Source organism: Macrobrachium rosenbergii, chromosome 45 (genome assembly GCF_040412425.1).
Source record: "Macrobrachium rosenbergii isolate ZJJX-2024 chromosome 45, ASM4041242v1, whole genome shotgun sequence".
NCBI classification, from domain to species: Eukaryota; Metazoa; Arthropoda; class Malacostraca; order Decapoda; family Palaemonidae; genus Macrobrachium; species Macrobrachium rosenbergii.
In genome coordinates, this window is record NC_089785.1 from 16,463,182 (window position 1) to 16,479,248 (window position 16,067).

General features: G+C 36.7%; 1 long non-coding RNA gene across 1 annotated transcript in view; it reads right to left on the minus strand.

The window, feature by feature from the left end:
* The window catches only part of LOC136829715 (uncharacterized), an 18,771-nt gene extending 3,511 nt beyond the window's left edge, over positions 1-15,260 (minus strand). The window contains exons 1-5 of the long non-coding RNA XR_010850455.1: positions 15,151-15,260; positions 14,554-14,715; positions 8,466-8,570; positions 5,338-7,565; positions 3,023-3,187 (exon numbers count right to left, since the gene is read on the minus strand). This is a non-coding gene — a long non-coding RNA (uncharacterized lncRNA). The remainder of the gene's footprint in view (positions 1-3,022; positions 3,188-5,337; positions 7,566-8,465; positions 8,571-14,553; positions 14,716-15,150) is intronic.
* Positions 15,261-16,067: the final 807 nt, after the last annotated feature.

Consider the following 16,067-nt stretch of genomic DNA (forward strand, 5'->3'; position numbering starts at 1 on the left):
TCTTTAACCCAGACTTACCCTGAATCACACATTTCATGGAAAAGCAATCCCTTTATGAGAGCCTTACAAGGAAAAAAAAAAAAAAAAGATACTACCTGTGACTGGCTTACCTCGGAACACTGATTAAAAATAGTAGTTAATTAAATAGCTATGAGTCTACTAAGAAAGGAATTTACTTTTTATGTCAGTTGTCTGGAAAATATTTAATGTCCGTGAAAAATTAATGACTAGTTCTCGATATGATTTTAATCTTCCCAGAAAGTCTACCAATCAAAGTAAAATTAAGACATGAGAGTACAATTACGTTCCAAAGAGCATTTTGAGTTTACTTATTCATATACTGAAGACACCATTGTTATCAATACCTAACCATTTACAGCAAAGCTTTGAGTATACTTATAACTTTTTCAGAACAGCCAAATAATTATCCTCCGGTAATGCATTCAGTATGACTCAATCATTTACATAAAATATCATTACGTATCAGTGCGCTGAATAATCCTGATGGGTTCCGGCGCTTGGTCTTCAAGACCTAAATTTCATAATCAATCAGTCATTACATATCAGTATTGAGAACTCCCTTTAAAATAAAACTGAAGCTTAGAGTTCACTTATTAATAATTTACCAGTAATGCAACACCAAACTCCTCAAAATAACAGTTTCAATTTGGAACCTTCACGTGTCATCAGTGTCTTGAAATATGCAGAGATGCCATGATAATAATGCACTTCATAAAACTCTACAATTTTTACGGTACTAAATTTTATAGTTTACGTACTGTTGCCTATGTTTAACGTTAAGCAAGACACATTATTTTCATGATAAGCTTGTGTACAAACCTCAGAGTTTGATTTAAGCGCTTGAAAAGATTGGAAGTTTTTACAACATCAAATTTGAAATAAAAATAATAAACAAATTGAGATACCTCATCTTAAGTACAAATGTGTCAATGCTTCAGGCTGGCATACCGCAATAATGGCACACCGCTATTGTATTAAAGATTTTCAATATTTACGTTTTTAAGCAAAGTACCAACGCTTATGTAATATTTCAATAACGCAAGACCTCAAAACCATTACAAAATCAATTCTAAAGGAACAATATAAACCAATAAAGATACAAAATAAGGATTAGGGCTACAAGGAATATATATATCCCCACTACGAAGAAAGCTAGTTCAAGAATATCTATAAGAATCTTTTAAGGAAAATGAGAGATAATTTGCTCTTGCAGTCGATTAAGGTTAATACTACCTCGCATGTTTTACTCCACACTATTCCTAAGTATATTGACCAACAAGAAGGTATTCCACAAAATCAGTAAAATCAATTCTTTCTATCTAATGAACCTTTTGCTGCTTTTCGTATATGAACTAAAGGAAAATGACTGAAAATAACAAGCATAATCTACTAGTATTAATCTCATGTGACCTTCGTACCCAGGTAAGTGTTTATTGACATCATTATTATTATTAAAACAGTTTAACCTGGCCACTGAGCTGACTATCAGTGTGACTTTACAAATGACCTACTGGATAGGTACTGCAAATCTAAACTAATCGAAGATGTATTCTATAAAGCAGTTAATTTAAATGGTTAGGTATTCTTAACAATGGTATATTAAGTATATGAATAACAATGGTATCTTAAGTATATGAATAACAATGGTATCTTAAGTATATGAATAACAATGGTATCTTAGGTGTATGAATAACAATGGTATCTTACGTATATGAATAACATTGGTATCTTAAGTATATGAATAACAATGGTATCTTAGGTATATGAATAACAATGGTATCTTAAGTATATGAATAAGTAAATAAAGTTAATGGAGACACTATCGTTTAACATGCGTGACATCAACATAAAGTAGCCAGGACTACCTAATAAGTGATATGACGCTAATAAGAATTTCATGTTTAATATCCAGTAGCTTGAAACATCCTTAACTACCTGACTGCTGATATCAAACTGATTAGAATGATACGTAAAATTGATGCATCCTGAAATGTACCACACTCCTTGGTAGCTGATGTTAAGTTAACACTGCTTAGAAATTTAAGTGACAACTTTGTATCCCGAACCATAGCTGTCTGAAACATATTTAAATGAACAAAATATAGGCTATGTTTCCTGAAACAAATTGAGCTTTGTAATAGCTACTACTAAAAAGCTATAAATCTTGCGTGACAAATGAACGTGTCTCTTTACTCACGCTAGATGGTTAATACTGAGTAAGAAAATCGTGATTGTTATCAAACTTGCGCTACATTCAAGTCAAAACACAACTATACTCGTATATTGTGAAACATACATACAGACTACTAATATTAAACTGATTAGAAATTTATATTTTTGTACTGAAGTACTTTACTTATTAAACTTATTAATCTAACGGAGAAAAACGTGTTCTGAGGTATATTGAGGCACCACACAGCTGTTATTAAACTGATAACATAATTAAGTTAACAATATACATTCCGAAACAGTGAGCTGCTTAATAGCTGATAGATAAATTCAACTGGAAAATGAAGTGTGCATCCTGTAATATACTGTAATAACTGACAGCTGATACTGAAGTGATAAGAGGTCTTAGCAAGACAACTACGGCTCCTGAAACTACTAAGCTAGTATATGTTACCAGATGATAAACTTACAAAATCTCTAGGTAAATGCTCATTAGTTAAGATTAAGCAGATATGAGATTTAGGTATGAAAAGTCTGTATATGCTGAATACTCCAGAGCTACCTGGTGTCTAACAGTAAAACTGAGATGAAATAAACGTGGGAAATATACAGTACATCCTGGAACATTAAACCAGCAACAGGGTGAAGTAATGAATTGTGTGCGTTGAATCATAGTGAACCACCTCATATGACCTTCATAAACTAACACTGCTGCACCTGTAAACTTGACACTATCATAGTTTTAATAGTCGGCATCTGTAAAATCATGATCTATTAGAAAGTATGATTCTTTCCAATATTTGTGTTAATGAGACTACTTTTTCGACTTCACCTGGCCATAAGCAACTGTTGACAAAGGCGATTATGCACTGCATTCCGGCGCATTAAACAGTGTAGTCGTCTCTTGAAGTTCTTCTTTCACAGAGATTACTTGTGAATTTGCAAGGTATATTCAAACAACTTGTCCCATTTACACTTGCAAGCCGCGGACACTTTGCTGAAAAGAGGGGGAAGAAGTTAACTCGTGTCACGTTGAGATGAGCTGTTTACAAGGCATTAAGATAAAGATGATTCATTATAACCAGACCTTTTACTAAAAGGGGCACAACTGGGAAGGGTCTCTTCCGACCAGTATTGAATGTCTGTAGTCTTCTGTCAAGGACATCTTCATGAAATGAAATCTTATATGGTCTCAGTTACAATAAATACTGAGTAATTGAAAACTGGATTGAAATGCAAATTTCACAAAAAAAAAAAAAAAGTAACAGGTTTCTTAAGCTGCAATCAGCAAAATGGGCCTGGTAATAATATTTTAAATATTTTCAGCATTTTCACGTAATCTCAAAATTTTCACCTCTCCCTTGTCTTAAATTCTCCAAGTACTCCATTATTTTTAGATAGGAGTGTTGATTGTTCTCACTAACTGAATTTCTCATGGTGCCTCTCAAAAACCAAACCATTATATACACCACACTAGAATTGATCCACAGTCACCATAGATTGGCAGAGAAACTTTAACTAGTCGTACAGAACGTCAAAATTCCAGAATACCAAGATTTTATTTTATATAAAAGTTATGAATCCTACCTATAAAATGCATTCACTCATTACTGATTAAGGTCAAAACTATTACCAGTATTTTCCCAAGATTTTCTGAAGGCTATTATATTAACCACAAACCTATCACTTTTACATTGCTGGTGCACCACTCATTTTTTTTTTTTACCATCAGCCTAACAATCACATCTTAAACATTTGATTATGGAACATTCTATACCAGGAACACCAATAAGCCCCTTTGTTGCCAAAATTTTTGGTCCAGGTATTAATACTGAAGTGGAAAACGCGGTAATCTTTCACCTCAAGCTGAAAAACTCTTGACTATAATTACAACACTGTAGAATCTGATTTAAAACTAACTTGAGCAAGGAGACAATAAAAAATTGCCTTGAATATCAAAGACAGCTCAGTAATAAAGCCCCTCTTAATATCACAATCAAGTAATAATGTAGTTCGGATTCTTAACTTAGGAAAAGGCCCTGAATACAGTATTTATAGTTAATATGGTATTCCTGTCAGTTCAGTAGAAAAATTAAGCAAATATGGCCTGCACATTAAAAGTAGTACAATTATAATGTAATCCCAACTACCTGATTCGGCAAAAATGCCCTGAATACCAAGAATAGTCCAAGAAAATAGCCCTGGCTTAATTCTGTATCTATGCCGTAGATTTCAAATGCAGTCCAGTATTACTGACAATGCACCGGGCGTAAGGTAGTCCAGATATAATATTCCTCATTCACTACAAAAATAATATATGGTCCTGTCTCTTAATGCGGTACATACACCCTGGCATTAAAGGTATTAAGTAAATATATAAACCTGCCTTTCCATTACCTAGAAACGCAGAAATACTGCGCAGTGAAATCTTAAGAAGCTAAAACGCGGAAACAAAATTTTCTAAAATAGCTCCAACAAATCCTTGGCGACAGTATTTACTGAGCTACGCATTGTGGCTGAAACCTTTCTACTGTACTGGCGAAACCACGGAGAGAAATAGGAAGTTTTAATTTTTGTGTAGAAATAAATTTTAGGTCAATACTATCGATAGATTTTTTTGCCAGACCTATGTATGGAAATCTTTCAAGACATGAATCATCCCTTCAGAACACCCTTTAACCAGTCATTTTTTTGAAGTAAGTTGCAAACATGTCTCCTACCTGTGGCCTTGAACCACAGGTTTTTGAAACTGAAAGCTTTACATCTAACCCTTTTAGAATTCAAGTAGACCATATGAATATGGTTAGCTGACATTTTTTTGGGTGGTGACATAGACTTCTAGACAGTTTTACATTACCAAAGTTAAAAAAAAAATAGTACACTGAATTTTTCTAGCAAGCTTTCAATTTTGACTGATTAATGATTAACTTATGAAATTTAGGCTGTCAAGCCAAGCACTGGGGCACTTTAGCCCATTCAGTGCTTAAAGAAAATAAGGGAGTTGAGTGGTTGGACAGCTTCTGAATTCTCTGCTTGTGTTCACATTCGTGAAATAACAGTAATTTCATGTTACACCCTGTCTACAGTAAGTACGGTCTCATAAAATCTAAAACAGGATTTCATATTCCTAAATACTTCAGTACTCACCTATGATTCTCCAAGTTCTGACGGAATAAATCAGTTGTCTTGATTTCTCCCTTCCTGTCTGGTTATGGCAGTCCCTCCAATTAGCCCTCATTTGGTTCATCAGGCAGGTCCTCTCGCCAGTTATACAGTAGTGTATTATCATCTTGAAAACCTACTTCTCCTGTGTCACAAACTACTTGGTATCTCCATGTCTGCACGTCTCCTCAGTTACTGCAGCAACTTGAATATTCTGGTTCCAAAAATTCCCACTCCTCCACGATCCCATGTGCACACACACTTGAAAGCAGCTCATTAAAGGTATAATAAAAAATATGTCTCTAAATATCCTGCTTGATAACTTCTAGTTGCTCGGGAGATTAAACACTCTTATGCCACTTTTTCATTCTTGTTCTTGACACATGATGAAATTCATGGGTAGCTGGTGACACTTAATTTTTTTTATTTTTTTATGTTACTTAAATAAGTTTCCAATGCTAGTAACATATAGACCCAAGCATTTAGAATCTATTGTCTTCATATCAAGTCTAGCTCTCACGTGGTCAATTATACAAAATACAAGTTCAACTGCAATTATAGTCTCAATTTGTGGTCTTTTTAACACTTTTTGTTTTTAGACAGTTGTATTATGTTGTATATGGCAAGGCCTGGGCACATACAGCTTGGAACCCCTCCATTCACGGACACTGCAACTTAGCACATCTCTAGTAACTGTAGTTCAGACCTGTTAGTTATTTCACAGCCTGCTTGTGTCTGCAGAATAATTGCTTGCCAGCTCTACTAACTGCTGGATGCCACCCTAGGTCTTACTGTTGCATTGCACAGGGATACATTCATTCTTATATGGGTGTTACCATGCACAGAGGTTCAACACACAGGCAGTGAGATCCATACTAGTGGCTACTGTTATCCTTCAGTGGAGAGGGATGATTAGTCCATAAGATAATGCCCCAGTAGTAGCGTGGTATCCCCTAAGGAGTTATTTGTACTCTGTGATGTGCATGGTTAGGGTGTTACACCCATGCTTGCTCACTTGCAGCCTGGAATGAACTAGCTGGAGATAGTTATCTGTGGCCAGTGTTCTTAGATTCCCGAGCACTCTTCTTTCGCCATTCGGGGTCCATTTTCCTTTGGGAAAAGTGGACAACCTATGGGACTTTTGTAAGATAAAGAAGCCGTGGGTCTCTGCTGGGACATTCTTAACCACTAGCTTGTCTTCACCAGCAAGTGAAGCAAAGAAACTGGCTTAAAGGAGTGGAGATGTAATACCCATAATACCATTACCCGGCTGCTCTTTAACGGGTGTTGGAGGGGGGTGTTGTTGGAGGGGAGGTGTACTCAGTGAGAAAGGCAGGATAGGTCTTTGTCACTGTGCCTTCCTAGGCATGAGACTCTATTGGGGCTTGCCAAATGTGTTTGGTGTGCCCCCAAAAAGATAGGTAATGTACCTATCCATTCTTGTAGTGAAATGACCCAGGGGGTGTCAGTATAGCCTTGATAGGTTCATAATGCGAGGACAATGCTTGACTCGTCATACAATTAGTGACATGCATGAATGGATTAATGATATTCCCAGTGTTCCTGCCTACTATCTAGCAAACCCAAAGGCAGGGAATTGGGCTTTCAAACAACAGCAAGAAACGAAAACCCTGTCACGCTTGGCTCTAATCTGATATTGCAGACAGACATCAGAGATGTAGCCTAAATGAGCAGCATGACTTGTCATGTGGCTGGCAGTGAAATATCAATAAGCTGATCGTTCCTCTACTTACTCAGTGAAATGGAACTGGAACTTTGCTCCCAAAGTCAGTCATACAGTTGCCAGTCAGCTAAACTTTGGCAGAAGGTAGAAAGCACCAGGTGGAGAGTTCGCACTTTCAGCTCGGCACACCTGATCTGTGTGTTCCTCATTGATATGTGACTTCAGTGATAATTTTCCACCAATTTTCTTGAAATGACTGACGTGCAGCTGTCCTCTCTGTCCTCCATTTTCTTCATAACAGAGTTATCCAGTGTCATTCGAAGTCATAATCTGTTTCTGTTTCTTCTTTTCAGCAGCAATAATTTTGACTTTGTCTTCTCCCCATAATTTTTTCCAGCTTGTAGTATTTCTGTTTTGTAAAAATTCCAGGTGTTGTAAATAGTCTTCTGCATGCTCTGTACACCACCAGAGTGCCTCGAATAAGCTTAATTTCCTTTCATTTCACACAGAGAGCACTGTAGCAATAAATCTGCAAAGGAAAAAAAAATCTCTGTAGAAGCAAAACCCATTCGAATATGAAATGATAAAGCTTCAACCTTCCCCTATTGAGTTGGATAAGATACAGTTCTACTGCACACCTCCTGACTTTAGGCAGCTTAGTGTGAAATGTGACACCAGTTAAAAGGCGGTAAACATCTCGGTGGAAACTGTAATGTTAAAATGAATATACTGAAGGGCAAGGGACGAATAAACATTAATTACATGCTACGAAGAGCAGCCTGAAATGTCTCGTGTATGGGGCTAAGCTCAGTGCTACACATTCAGTCAATAAATTCTCCTTTTACAACACTGCATTCCATGCAAACGACTTTTTGGATATAGCATTGTCAAACACATCCATGACCTCACACTGATCGAAAGGCTTAATAAGTTTTTCTTAATACAGTTACTGTACGGTAGTGCATTATGCAAAAATAAGTGGCTTTGAAACTGACTAGTCTTACGAATTGCACACAACTGGAAGACAGACCTTGCAAGTTGCCAACAAAGCTGTTTATTGCACTCATTCTTGCCAAATTAGTCATTAGACCCATAAATCAAAAGAGCAACAACACTTGGGATTAATCAGATATTTGACTTTATATTTTTTCAATGAGGAAATCTTTTAAGGAAAAAAAATATTTGGCTGAAATATCGAAGTTTGGAGGGACACATGCAACAAATCAGCGTTCATTATGTTGTGAAGTCCCCAGGCTTTATCATGGAAATATTATCCTCCATTTTCCTGGGAATCCGATGACTGAATGAAATATGGACTATATTTGTTGGCACACCACTAATTTCTGATTCACTATATATAAACCATGTGCTTCTTAAGCATTGATGAAGTAAAAAGAAAAAAGTGAAACACACACACACACACACTTACCATTCAGGTGTTTATGGCGACATTAAAATATTGTCGTTAAAAAACCAAGACCTGAAGCTGCTTCGTCGTGGATCAGACTATCAGCCACCCAAAATGCCCAGAGACCTAAGAAAGAAGATTCATTATTGGTAAAGAGTTAGTTGTATTTAACTCTAAACCTAACAAGGGGCCCAGAACTAGTGTATTGTAGTATCTGGGGGCTAACAATCTCGACAAATAATGCAGCAAGTCTGTTCAGTGAATCAATAGACCTAGACACAAGTGCCAGTCATTTCTGGAACCCTCAGAAACACCACTAACCCTGATAATGTATTTAGTTAAAAGTTGTCCTGGCCCTCTTAAGAACTCAGCCCTGTTTTATCCCTGAGAAGCATTGAGTAAAGTATCTACCTACAGTATGCTTGCTGCCTTTGGTAGAAGAGTCTGGTTTGCTGAAGGTGTACAGCAGAATACGCTTGCAAAACATAAGTAGCACAGAAACAAGTTAAAATGCAGGATTAATTCTGCAAGAAGTGTCATTAAAATCATCACTGAACTTCGCTAACAGCTGAGTAATAAGGGGGTTAGGTTGTAGGGTGGAACAACAGTATTAAAGGCGAATTAATATGGTAAATATCATTTCACCAATATGACATATATTGAAGGAGAGCAGGCGGTTCTTGTGAGCAGTAAGCCTTTTAATAACTACAACCTCCGCCTCTGGTTTATCAGGTAACGAATGGCAGCAAGGAAACCTTCAGAAACCAGCTGATATCCTATTTAGTGCAATTAACATGAAATTACTTCACCAACCTCACTTTCATAGACAGGTTTTGTAAATAAATCAGAGGCACAGGATGAATGACTACATAAAATATACACAAAGCAACCAACCTAATATTCAGTATGAAATCTGATTCAGAGCTTGAATGGATATGGGTTTACAAGACGGTTCCTGACCCTGTCATTGTACATTTAAGATGACGGTTCTGGTAAAAGGTTTAGGCTTCAGTCCTGCGTAAATTTTAGAAACCTATTCCTTTCTTGAGGTTCATATATTTATATAATAACTATATGGGAAACTTGAGGTAAAGTCAGCGTTTATGGCAAAAATGATTTACGCATTTTTAGCTAAACGTAATTATTTTTGCACGTATCGAAACTTGAGTTATCCACAGATTAATGGGATTCTTGAAAGGATTATCTAATCAGCTGAAGATCTTACAGACTTCAAGTGTCGACTCCTGCCTCGCCATGAATGTTGAACAGCATTCTACCTCGACGACAGTTACGCATTTTGGTGTTAAGTGGTTCTTGGTTCCTCCTCCGTCGTTTCGGTACATCTATAGAGCCGATTTGATACAACCCAGTTCGTTTCCACACAAGCAATTTAAAACACTAAACCGGATTTCTTCAAACATTTACGATTTAATTTTTTAAAAATCAGAATTGTCGCATTCGCGTCACTATAGACACTCACCCGGCAAACTGAAAAAATTTACCTACAACTTAACTGAAGCTGCACAATTCAAATATCAAGAACGGTCTACAAATAAACCAAACGCTAAAATAACATTGATTTTTCTACTTCTTTTATTAATTCATTATTATTTTGGCTGTTACTTTAATTGCTCATAATAGTTATTGTAATATAATAACAGTTTAAAATACCGTAATGACTTCTCCAATCCAAAAGTTCAAGACTACTGTATATGCTGATTTCGCGATACTAATTAAAAAAGAAAAGAAAAAAAAAAAAACAAAGCTAAACGGTTCCTAAAACCTGACTGAGGACAATGTTTACTCCAGAGTTCAAATATTGTTTTGAAATAATCGAATGAAGACAACATTTTTTTGCAATAATAGACAACGTAGCCGGACTTTTTTGTTCTCTGTTAAGGGTTGAGTTTCCTGGTTTATCAAGTACTGCATCTAGATTTAAAGCTATTAATCAGATCTATTGCGTTTTTTCTGTTTTATTTCAGTTATCTAACGTGAACGATCTTATAAAAAAAACCGTGAGTTGTATCGAATTGTCTTAATGGATGTACACAACAATTCGAAATGGCTGGAGCCCTTGAAGTGAATCCTTATCTCTTAATAGAAAATATCTACATTAATTACTTAACAGGAAAAAAGTTTGATACTAATGAAATTACAAAAGAATTGTACCATTTAATTCCTCAAGTGACATGATTTTGGGGCAATGGAAACCACTAAATTGCTCTCTTCATGAATAGTGTCGTGTACCAAAGGATCAGCAATGTTTAAATACATTAAATACACTGAATAATGCCCAGTGCAACTGTTCAATTATTCCGTTACCAGTATCTGATATTAAACACGACTGACCCATTCTAAAAGCAGGGTGAGCAGTGTGCCATTTCCTTCTCAAAATGCATATTACAATCCAGTGCGTCAAGATTTAGCAGCGTTTATTTCGACTACATCACGTAGTGAAGTGACTCTGTATACAACATTTGCCATTCAAATCACAAACGCACGTCAGTGATGAAACACTATCGATAAACCCTGAACATTTTCTTAAGATATATCCTTTGCTTGGCAATAAAAGACACTTTCCCTCTCTTTCGATGCTAAACATGATATGCTCAAAAGCCTGGAGACCTCACTCGTAACTCAAAGAACTAGACGAGTTTATAATTGATCAACATATATTTGTAACTAATACTGAAATAGATGACTGCCTATTCAGTCAGCACTGGATAACTAATGATCTCCAAACCTGAATATGACTTTAGACTCAGAAACCATACAAATTTCCTGGTAAAATAAGTTGTTTGATTTCAATCCATGTTCCACTCATTGCAAAGACAAAATCATTTATTACTGGCCCAGTCAGTCATGATTTTAAAACACTTTTACAGCTAAAAAGATACAGGCTAGATATTCAGTTTAGGCTTCAAGACTTCAGCTTAACTCAAGTTTCCTAACAAAATGCAGTGCTATGCCTTTATTAACCATCTAAAAACTTCTTAACGAATATCACCCCGATTCATCTTTGGTTCGTTTTACTCAAAACGTTGTATATGAAACTGTCAAGTATCCTTTACCGTGAATTCCACCACCTATATCCTTTGCTTGGACTAAAATAATGCCTCTGTTAGTAACTCGTCTTCCCATCTCCCTAAAACTAACACAAGAAGTACTGAATGCCAGATTTTAAAATGCCTATTAAGCAGCAAGTTTGGCTAAAATTCCGGCTAGATTCTCTTACAACATGCATCGTGATAAACTAAACAATTTTGACAATCTTCCGTTCAAGACATCATCCGGCCAAAAAACAAACATTTTAACCCGCAACCATCTTAGTGCACGCAACAAATACATTCCCTTAAAAGAACAAGGATTCTGCTGGCTGTCAAATGGGAACACCTTTCTGTAGAGTGCCGTAGTCTGATCGCCTTAACTGACTTGCACGTAACCAAGGTTAATAACATTAAACACGTTTTAATGTTGTATATTTGTCTATAAACGACCTCCCTGCCCCTGGAGTCATACACGCACCACCTACACATTTACCTATATCACAATATACTTTAAGGATACTTAAGGCTGTAATATACATATATATTATCAGCATAAGCAACAGGCATTTCTTTCTTACCCTTTCATAGCAAAATTTTACCATAATTTTCCTTTCAAATGTTTTACTGCAATAATAACCCAAAACATACCTCTATACAGATTAGAAAAATCAATAATATATATATATATATATATATATATATATATATATATATATATAAATATATATATATATATATAATATATATATATATATATATATATATATATATATATATATATATATATATATATATATATATATATATATATATAAACTTTAACACTCACTCCCAAACCTGCCTTTTTGAACAGCAGTCTCGAAATAGAGGGAGTTCTTCCTTAATACTGTCAGCTGCCACAAGAACTCCAAATCACAGCAAAGGCACGAGACTCACTCGATTAAATCACATCACCCAACACGGGGATTACTTATTCAATTCACCTCTGATCGCCAAAGCCTCAGTGCAAGGGTTTAACATTGATTTCAACGAATACCTAGCGTTATTTGTAGTTTTGTTTAAAATCCCATTCATATTCAAGTTACAGAATATCCCCTGCGAGGAACTGCAATCAGTGCGATAACGTTCTTACTGAAAATTAAGAGTACGGAGTCACTGAATTTACCGCAGTTTCAGAGCCAGTCATGAAACTGCAACACTTAATTTTGCAAAAGTAGTATGGTCGATACTTCAAACAAAACTCGCTCGTTATCTCGGATTAACCAAAATACTTTCATTTACTCGTGTTCTCAGGCAGTATCCCGACTTGCAGGCCTACGTGGATTATACGTTAATGTAATGACGCTGAAAACACCTAAATTTACTTAATATATCATCAACGCAAGCAGCAGGCGTTGCTTTCCATCTATTCTCAGTTATAAGTAATGACAATTTTTTCCTGATAAGCGGCTTCGTACAACAATATTAAAGCCACCATTTTCTTAAGTAATCCACGTCAACGATAACTCATAAATAAAAGTTACATCCATCTTTATTTGTAACAAGCACCCTTCGTAACTATCATACCACAATGCCGCAGTTACACAGTTGTCGTTCACGTCACTTTTATTTCATTACTTGAACACTTGACACCAACTGAAACCATACAAAACTAAATACCTTGCCTACCCAGAAACACTAATGATGTAAATAGCACCAAAGTAAGCAGCTTTTCTTCGAACGCTTCAAAGGACTCAGTTCATTAGCACTCGACCGGCCACCACGTCTCCAGCAAGACAGTGATGAACTCGCTTGCCAGACTGGGCCAGAGCCTGTCACCTGTCAAGTCACTATGAAACGATGGCGGTGAACTTTGTTGGTAGGTTGGCTTCCGTTAATTCAAGGCCGATTTATTTTAACAATATACGGACAATTAAGATTAAAATGAAAGATCTACAAAACAATGTTTAAAATTTTGACACACCAGAAAGCGTTCTTTGAAATGTTCGAAGGTTTAAACTGAGAGAGAGAGAAAGAGAGACTACTAAATAACTCCTTACCCATTTTCGGAAAGAATCGAGGGAATCCGAATTTTTTTTTTCAAATCCCTGGGTAATGAAACACCAGGGGCGTGGCACAGGCTTCGAGCTGTCAAAGGAAGTTGTAAACGGTTGACAGAAACGTGATTGTAAAGTTTTCTCTTCATTTCTGATATAAGATACGGAATTGCATGTATGCAATAAAGCCGGTCTAACGTGCGCTCGCGTGCGTGCGTGTGTAAATGTCCCACACCCATCACCTAGCATCCATGGATCGCACTCACCGAAGAAATTGATGCAAAAGTCGACACAATGTGAAGTCGCCTTTCGTGTTCTTGATGATCGTGTTTTAAAAGCCTCAAAATATTAATACATGAACCTCAGACTATTCAGTTAAAATCTGCCCCGAGCCTGGATTAATAGCCATGACTTCAAATGATTTGAGAAACGGAAGGAATTCCAAAGCGTCTACGGTTGTTCAGCTCGGTCCTGGTCGTTTCGGCCGTAAGTCACTTTAGGCCGTAACATCCAAAACAATGTAAGACGTTATGTTTATGGTATTTACCATTATTATTTCATGTTTTTCATGTTTACGTACATCCCCAAGGGGCTGGTACTAAACACGGCGCCCATTTTGCACGTAAACGTGCTTACGGCCTAAATGACTTACGGTCGAAACGACGGTTCAGCTAGTTCAAACGTATGTTGCCGTGATGATTATCGACTCATGTTGATTCAGCCGGCTTAGAATTACCCAAATAAATAAATAAACCTAATAATAAATAAACCAAAATGAACCCTAACAGTAAACAAACCCTAATAAAAACTAAACCCAAATAAACCCTAATAACAGTAAATAAACCCTGAGACGTCGACGGGGACATTTGATGTGCGTATCATCGTAAGTCTAGCTGTAACCTTTTCCTTCTCATGAATTCTTTTTATTCTGACATAACTGTCTTAAATTGCACTTGTAAGACTTTCCGATTTGGGAATCTGGAACACAACAAATCAAGACAGTTGGGTCTTTACCACGATTACCTGAGATCGAGAAGGGACTGTAGCGGGTCGCCTGAGGTCGTTTCAAGAACCCAGATGTCCACAGCAAGTTCCTTATCCTTTTCATCCTCTTCCTGGACTTGAGATGAAAGTTTTGTCATGGACCCCGAAACACGAACAGATCCAAGGGCCTCGTCATTTTCACTGAAATGTGGAAAGTCAATGTTTCAGAAAGTATACAGTGGCTTTTCAGCTTCGAATTGTTTTCCAGTCCACAGGAATTTTGGATCTTTCCTAGACAGTGACCCCCAGCAAAGTTCGGGGGGTCGTTATCTGGGACTAATATTTCTTTGGGGTCACTATCTTTATGATTTTTACAGTCTTTTGTTCACGTTTTTACGGTCATCACCAACGGGCTTCTACTAAACACGCCGCAGAGGTGGATACATACCGGGTTTAAAATCCTTGGGGATTGCTACCTAGGAAAGATCGGGAATTTTTTTGTTACAAAAATCTTGATTCCGTGACCACACTGCTTCTTTCGATTGGAATTTCTAAGATTACCGGTGTTATCTGAGCTTCCAGAGTCTACGAAATCAAGAATATACCAAAAGATTGTATGGGAAACTAACGAAGTACCTTGTTCTTTCTCGAGTCCTTTTCGCCATTTCGTAAGCTCTTGTTAAAGACGGGACCGACCCGCCACCAGGTTCAGAACTACACTGAGCCTTCCCCAGGGCCCAGGCCAATGCGCTCCGGCCACTCTGAATTACAACGAGCTGGATATTATGACTTAGAATGAATCATAGAAAGAGAGACGAATTATCCTTAAAATCATTAACAACGACAAAGAAAACTGCTTATCATGACATGAAAACAGAATTTATGTCAGTTTTATGTTACATTTTAACAGACGTACTGTACATGCTAAGAATCAGAATTAAGGTACTTTTTAAATTTGTTGTTTGTTTCTCGTTTAAAACATCAAAAGTGTTCGAGCAGGCAGTGGTACCATCTACAGTTACCATTTCCCTTTAAAACTAATCAGTAAAAACTACTAGGTCTTGACTTTTTCCATTATAGAAATTGATGGAATGTTATTTTGTTCCATAACCCCACCAAATCTCTTTATTACCGATGGACAAGAGGAAAAATATCGGGATATATTTATTAAATGCAATAAGATGGCAACGCGCCTGCGAAAAGACTTTTCAGTTCACACACCATAATTTGTTCGCTTGGATGGCTCTTTTTAGAGCATCTATGAAAAGGAACATTAGACGCACATGAAAAGTAAATCTAAATGACAGGGCTGCTGGTTGTGTGTGTGTGTGTGTGTGTGTGTGTGTGTGTATAGGGTGGGGGTGTGTGAAAAGGTATACAAATGAGAGATTGCCTCATTTGTAAGCAATCTTCACCCGGCTTATTTTCAGGTAGCATCATCTTGAAAGAAATATCACCATTGCGCAAAGAAGTAGGTCATAATCAATTATCATCCAGACCACAAATAGGAGCTCTTGAAAAGGGAATCATTTATCTGCTACTGCGAGAAAATA